We start from the raw sequence: 7,490 nt of genomic DNA on the forward strand, positions 1-7,490 counted from the left end.
ACGGCAGCCTATTAGCCCTGAGTTGGAAATTCTGAATTGTTTCATGACAATTGAAAACGATTGGAGGCCAACCAGGAGGGAACTGCCCATGAAATATTTATGTTTCCTCAGTGTTGTGGGGCTGTTCTCCTTCAGCCTGGGAACCCTGGATGCATAGAGGTGGTGACTTTAAAGTCACCACTGTTGCTTTTGAGGGATCCTTGGGCTGATCCCTTGAGAAGATATTTTTTTTTTGAGGTACTGAGAATTGAACCCAGGGCTTTTGTGCCAAATTACATGCCCAGTATTTTTTATTTTTAAATTTTGAGACAGATCTCCCTAAGTCAGTAAGTTAGTTGCCCAAGGTAGCTCAAACTTGCCATTCTCCTGCCTCAGCCTCCCAGAGTGCTGGGATTATAGGCATGCCCCACCATGCCCAGCTGAGATGGATGTGTTTTTGCGTAGAGTTGAGTTTGGTTTGGAAACCTGCTGTTACATCACTTCCATCTGTGCATTTAGTACTCCAGCCTCACTACCAGACCCTACTGGAACAGAATTTGGGGCTGGAGAGGCTCTGTGTTTATGTCTGATCCACATCATTCCCAGTATTGAAGGCTTACAGCAAGTCAGTCTGGGTGTGAATCCCAGCTCTGCCTCTTAGCATTGTGAGTCTTGTTTCTCAGCCATCCAGTGGGGGATGCTAAGAGTTCTTGCCTTGCACGGCTGTGAGGTAAGGGGATGTCCATATGTGGTGGGCCACAGGCTCAAGTGTTCATCAAGAACAGCCTCTGGTAGATCCCGGGGTCAGCCCACCATTGGCTAAGGGAGCCCCACCTGGATCCCCAGGGATATATGCAGTCCCTTTTCCTCTGCTGAGTGTTTTGAAGTACTTTATATTTTGCTCTTCTCTGCGAATCCTAAATAAATATTCATGCCAGAATGTTGTGTGCTGGTCTGGCGGGCAGCCCTGATGGGTGAGGTGCCCTGGGATCTTGATAAGGGTCCCCACATGCTCAGTTGAGTCCTCTGCTCATCTCGGTGGGCTCCTGCCATAGCAGAGAAAACTGGTGGGCAGCATCAGCCCTGACTTCCTGACCTCACAACCTGCTCAGGGTTGCAGGGGCCTAGTGCTCCTTGCTTCCTTTAAATTTCCATTAGCTATTTGTGATTTGAACCAGAAAATGTAATCTATGGAATGCATCTATGAATATATGCAGAAGGGCTAACATATTTTAAACACCAGCTGTATGCCCAGCCTAGCCAGCCTCTTTGTATTAGGCCATTTCTTCATCACAGCCATCAGCCCAGCTGTCAAGCAAGAAAAAGCTCAGTGACTGGCACAAGATTCCAGATAATAGTAATAATAACACCAACTCCCTCACACTAAGCATTTGTCTTTGCCAACATCTTACTATATGTTAGCTTCTTTAGTTCCCAAAGCAAATGTGTAGGTTTTTCTTTTCCTTTTGGTACTGAGGATTGAACTCAGGACTTTGCACTTGCGAGGCAAGTGGCAGAACCATTGAGCTCAATCCCCAGTCCCAAAGCAAATGTGTAAGGCAGGGACTGTTTTGAGTCCCAGGGATCCAGGAATTGAGGCCGAGGAAGTGATAGAGCTCTGTCTGGACTCCTAGGCTCTTTGCTCCCCTCAACCCCCACCAATGTGATGTAAAGTTGGAGACAACCGTATCATGGAGAATGAGTTCCCAACACTCATACAGAGAAAATGAGGCCCAGAAACCTGTCCCCTCAGAGTGTCTCTGCCCTCTGGCCCTCCATCAGTCTCTTTTTTCCTTGGTGCTGTCTGTGGAATCAAGGTCTGACGTCTCCTCAGAGAACCTGCCTTTCTGGGGGCTGTCCGCCTGTCCAGTAGTATTCATCAGGGCACCTTGACCTGCCTGGTTGGGCAGGACCATCCTAGGCAGCACAGGCTGCAGGGTGGGGTCACCTCCTCCCAGGGAGGTTGGAACTGTTTGTGAGCCAATAATGGATGCTCCTGCCTACTCTTCCTGTTCCTCTTGTTAGGGTCTAGCTCACATTCAGCCCCCTACATCAAATCTCAGATCCTTATCCCTCCAAAACATGCTGAAACTCACTGCCACTTGGGAGTGACTAACTGATGACCTGGATATATTTCTTGCCCCAGGGAAGTGCCTAATCTTGTGAGATCATAGTGGCCTGTCAGGCAGGGTGCAAGGAGGGTGGACTTCTGGTGGGTAGACAGACTTCCACCTGGGTATACCTGCAAGTGGAGCATAGGGCCATGGAGGATGGGGGCTGCCTCTGAGCCTTAGGGGTGAGGCTTGTTTGTGTGCAGGGCCCAGATCTCTGCCAGGAAGATAAACACAGGGTTAGGGGACGAGTCTTGACAAATGTTTGCCAAGTCCCTGGCCGACTTGGGAGTCAGGAGCAAGCTTGTTTGGCAGAACAAAGTGGAGGACAACCTCTAAGGGGCCATAAATAGTGAGGGAAGAGGAGTGGCCTGGGCCTGAAAGCTCCATGGGACCTTGTCCCCAGGGTTGCCTCTGCCAAAGCATACCATTGTTCTGTCCCATCTGTTTGGACCAGAATGCCAGAGCCTGGATCATGCTTGTGGTAACTTTTCTACCTACTGAGCTATGGTTCCTGGAGCCCCTGGGTGCGAGGTCATTAGATACTCCTGGGGGCATGGGTAGGCTGGGAGGCTGGTGTGTCCTGTGTATCCCAAGATTCCTCTTCCTTTAAGGACCAGAAAGTTTGGTTAAACTTCAGTCAACAGTGGCAAAGCTTCCAAGAGGCAGAGCCAGTCTGGCATGGGGACCTGGGGGCTTGTAACACTTAGATATACCTGGCTGAAAGTGGGTTCAACAACCTCCATCCAAACCGAGGAGCTTGAAATAATCTCTGTCTCTGTTCCCACAGTCCAGACAAATATGGTTTCTTCAAAGAAGGAGGGCAGAACAAAAGTGGAGCATGGTAAGGCAAGACACTTTCCCCACTTGAGCCTCAGTTTCTTTGACTGTGATATGGGTCCTCAGCCTTGGTCAACACCTTCTACCTGCAAAGAAAGGGTTCTGAGTCCAAAAGTCTATGTCCTTTGCTTCCTACTTATATTTATGTCTTGCTCTCTGCTCCCTGGGGGCTGGGATAGGGCCCAGTGGCAGGAGAGTGGGAGAGGAGAAGCAAACTTCTAATCACCTCACCTACTTCAAGCAGTGTACACTAACCAGCAAATGAGATGCTAAATCTCTTGAGTTCAGTGTCTATTTCCCATGCTGATCTAAAATTTTTTGTGTGTATTTTTGAAAAGTCCATCTCAAAGACTTGGAAGTGGGCATAAATATATAAACATGATTATATCTTAAACATGAATTTTAAGAAGTGACATTTTAATGAAATATGTTGACCACTTAAAAAATAGGACAAGTGCCTGGTTTCTTGACATGCTCACAAGTTTTTCTTGGAATGGCTAAAAACTGGAAACAATCGACATATCCTATAATGGGTGAATGGTTAAATTGTGGTATACCTGTACCACAGAACACTACTCAACAATGAAAAGGAATGAACTATTAATTTCTTTTGGCTGAATCTCCATCTTGATTGAAAAAAATCTCCATCTTAAAAGGTCATACACTGTATGATTCTATTTATGTCATATCTTCAAAAATGACAAAAATTCTCCTGGTTCTGGTGAGCAAACCCAGTGCCTTGAGTATGCTAAGGACATATTCTACCACTGAACAACACTTCCAGGAAATTGACAACATTTGGAAATAGATTAGTAGTTGCCAGGGGTTGGGGACTATAAGGGAATTAGAAGGGAGATCTTGGTGTTGATGAACTAGTTCAGTCTCTTGATTTTTGTGGTAATCTCATGAACGTGTGTTATGAAATGACACAATGACACACACTTTACATGAGTCAATTTCCAGGTCTTAATATTGTAAACAGCTGGCTTGGCTGTGCTATCTTGGCTACTTCTGTGAATCTATATTATTAAAAAGTAAAACTTTAATAAAACCCCTAAACTAAATTAATAAAAGGCACATGTGGCATTCTGCTTAGAGGTAGAGGACGTATCTCCATAGGCCAATAGGAGCTGTTGGAGGGGTCCCTGGAAAGGCAGGAGGGCCGGGAGCTCTTGCTAGGAAGGGAGGGATGAAGGGTAGCTGGTCAAGGACTAGGAATGCATTCGTGTCTCGCTGGATGGAGCCCATTCTGGTCTGCCTAGGGTGGGACTGATAGACCGATGGGGGGCGCAAGCACATCTGTTGGTACCGTGGGGAAAGTCCAAGTGAAATCCGACCAGGAAGGAGGACGAAGGCTTGTAGGTTTTGCCAGCCTGGGTTATGACTGCCCCGGGGACAGTGAAGGCGGTCAGAGGAGCGGGAAAGGGGCACTCCCAGGATGTTGGCGCCGCCTAGTTCTCCCTCTCCGGGCAGCGTTAGGGTCAGCAGGTGTGTGCATCCGGGCGCGGAGGTGTGTCTCAGTGTCGGCTGTGCGACCTGGGGACTTGTGGAGGGGCGAGGGCTCCCAGTCTGGCCTCTCGGTTGCCACAGAAAAGCGTTAGCACCAAAGCGCTATCGCTGTGTGGCGAACTAGCTGCTGGTGGTGGTGGGGGCTGGCACTAACCCAGGAGGCCACCTCTGGGCGTCCACACAGTTGACACCCAGCCTACCGTGAGAGATCACTTCCCAGACTGGCGGCCTCCTCTGATTACCAGAGTCCTTCCTCTGTGATCCAAAAGGCGTCCCCCAAAGCTGTCTAAATTGATGTGGCCTCCCTTGCCCAGGCTGTTCTACAGCCCCAGGTTCCAGGCTCAGCACTTTTGGTAGGGACAGCCTAGCCTACATTCACATTTCTTGCTAATTGGATGCCAATTCACACACCATCACCTTGTAGTCCTCCACCAGGCACACCAAGGACCTAGTACTAGACTTCAGGGAATAGCTTCTTCCTGATCCTTTCTTGTGGCAAATTTTTCTTCCAAGTCCAGCCTGCAGACACCACTTCTTCAGAGTCTTCTACTGGCTTTTACCACTGACTACCACGTTGTATCTACTTTCCTGCTCCCTCCACCCAATACTGAGTTCTGTACTGAGCATATCCTGTGTGCATACAGGATACATCATAGGAGTTTATTTTTGGCTAAGATACCTGGCTCCCTGGGGTCAGGACTATGCCTTTCTCCAGTTCTGAAATCCTCCCTTTGCTCCAAGCTCAGTGACCCATGTAAGCCAGGTAAGGAGCAATACATGTAAGGCAGGAGTTAGGGCCCCTGTTATTCAGGACAAGGTGGTATGAAAAGTTCAGGCTTCCAGGGCACAGCCAGGCTGGAAAAATGAGTCCGGAGTTCTGGCACCTTGGCAGTTTTCACCCAATCAGCCAATATTACGCTTGCTTCTGTTTGTTCTCTCTGTGTGCCCCCTTCAGGGTTGAGGACTTTTTATTTTTTTGTATAGCTCATTTTACAGATGAGAAAACCAAAGCCTAAAAGGAGTTAGTGCATCAGGCAACAAGGAGAGGAGCTGGGATTTAGATTTAGGTTGCCTGATGTAAGATATCCACCACTCCCTTGTCCTGCCCTGATGTTTTTAACCATGACACAGTCCTGGTCAGTTAGGAGGCAGGGGATGGTAGAGCCCCAGCCCCAACTTGGGTGCCACCCCACGGCCAGAAAAGAGCACTAGACTGTGCTGAGGGGAGTCCTGGGCTTTGGGACGAGGGATCCAGAGTGTCCTGACAGGGGCTGCTGGCACGCCTCAGGAGAACCTGTCCCGGCCCTGGCCCTGCTTTTGTTTTCATGGGGCTTCGGCCCAGTAAGGGTTTCCAGGAAGGCCCAGACCTGCTCATTTATTGCTGTGCTCAGGAATGTCTTGTCCACACCAGATCTGAATGTCTGGGGAATGATGGCTACTTGGACTGGGTGGGACATGGGTTATCTTGATCTCCAGATGAGGTAGTATCTGCTTTTGGAGTTGCTGGGGAAGGCTCCTTGCCTTGGATCTTGCTCACTCTCTCTTTCCGGCCCCTGATAAAGAGTTCCAAACACAGGGCCGTAAAGTTGGCCATAAAAGCGGCGAAGAAATGCTGGTGCAGCTGGCTTATCAAAGCATATTGAGGACAACCGCCAGGGCTCCCTACTTCAAGTTTATTTCTCCTTCTCTGCTTTCTCTCAGAAGGTGTCTCATAAATAGCTAAGAGGGTCATTTATAAATGTCTCCTGCCTCTCCTTCTCAGCACAGGCACTGCTGCTTTGCTCTTTCGTTTCCTCCAGGTACGGCGGTGGTAGAGATGACCAGGCATTGAGCAGGATGACCTTTGTCTCCCTTCTTCCAGCAGAGATGGGAAGTGGAAGCTGGAGAGTCCCACATCCCCAGATAGGATAAGGCTCCCAAAGGTGAGTGATGGTGACCTCTTTGGTCCTATTTCTGCCCATGGCCTTCCTCAACTTCCCCATGGTATCGATGGGGGGAGGGTGTCAAGGGGACTGCTGGGGAGCTGGTCTTTTGCCAGGGACTGGCCTCAGTAGTTAATCCATGCTGCAGAAGCACTCTCAAGGCATCAGAGCTGAATGGAATTCAGAGACTGCTTCATGCAAGTTCCTCATTATTCCAGAGATGCCCAGGGGTGGCAAGGGGGCCTTTCCCTGAGGTCTCACTGCAAAGCAGAAGTAGAACCAGAGGTAGGACGTGGCCTTGCTTCCTCTCTGGGGGAAGAAGTACAACTCTCAACCCTAACAGCAGCAAAGCCTTCTGCTTGCAGAGCATGTTTCCTGATACAGAGGGCTGCGATGGCCTCCATTTTGTGTGATCTTTGCAGTGATTCTTTAAACAAAGCAAATTATTCCTATTTGACAGATAAGGGGTGCTAGATGTGTGGGATCATGCAGCTTGACAGAGGCCTCTGCTGACCATGACACAGCTCTGTTCACTTCTTGCCTTTTCCATTCTTCACAGGGTTTTCCTTGTTGAGTTTCATCTCATTCATTTTCAGAGAGGCTCATGGAACGTAATCTCAACACAGCCCTCAACACCTTAGTCAGCCTGCTCTAACCTCCCAACTTATCAAGCTGGCAGCTTCGCAATCATGAGATGAAACAGAATAAGGTACTTCCCTTGGCCTCTGTCCTACTTCCTGGAGGGTGTTTTGGTTCCTGCTAGGTGGGAGTCTGTGGCTGCATTGGGCAAAGCCCCCAAAAGGTGAGGGAGACTGGGAACTCTGCACCATAGCTGAGAGGGTATCAGATTTGGAAGGTGGATGGTGGGGTGGTCAGTGTGGGTGTGGGAGGGGCTCTGGCTGTGGGAGTTTGAGCCTTACATGAATTTCCTGTCTACCTGGCAGTAGCCCAGTGCTTGGCATACAGCAGACATTCAGGAAATGCAAATGACACTATTTAGCCCAGCCTCCTATGGCCACGGTAACTGTGCCTGCCTTAACCACAGAGTGGCTTCCTCTTTGTTATATCACTTTTGTTAAAAGGTATTGTGTGTTATATCACATTTATTTTGAGCCCCCCCCCCCCCCCC

At 49.0% G+C, this 7,490-nt stretch overlaps 1 long non-coding RNA gene across 4 annotated transcripts in view; it reads left to right on the top strand.

The window, feature by feature from the left end:
* Window positions 1-2,150: 2,150 nt before the first annotated feature.
* Window positions 2,151-7,490, top strand: part of LOC104855286 — an 8,358-nt gene continuing 3,018 nt past the window's right edge. For 2 of the 4 annotated variants that reach the window (XR_002025039.1, XR_778359.1), the window contains exons 1-4: window positions 2,211-2,275; window positions 2,881-2,934; window positions 6,239-6,361; window positions 6,958-7,070. This is a non-coding gene — a long non-coding RNA (uncharacterized LOC104855286). The other 2 variants (XR_778360.2, XR_002025038.1) reach the window with 2 other exon arrangements.

Source organism: Fukomys damarensis, unplaced genomic scaffold (genome assembly GCF_012274545.1).
Source record: "Fukomys damarensis isolate Sample0158 unplaced genomic scaffold, DMR_v1.0_HiC HiC_scaffold_9, whole genome shotgun sequence".
Classification (NCBI taxonomy): Eukaryota; Metazoa; Chordata; class Mammalia; order Rodentia; family Bathyergidae; genus Fukomys; species Fukomys damarensis.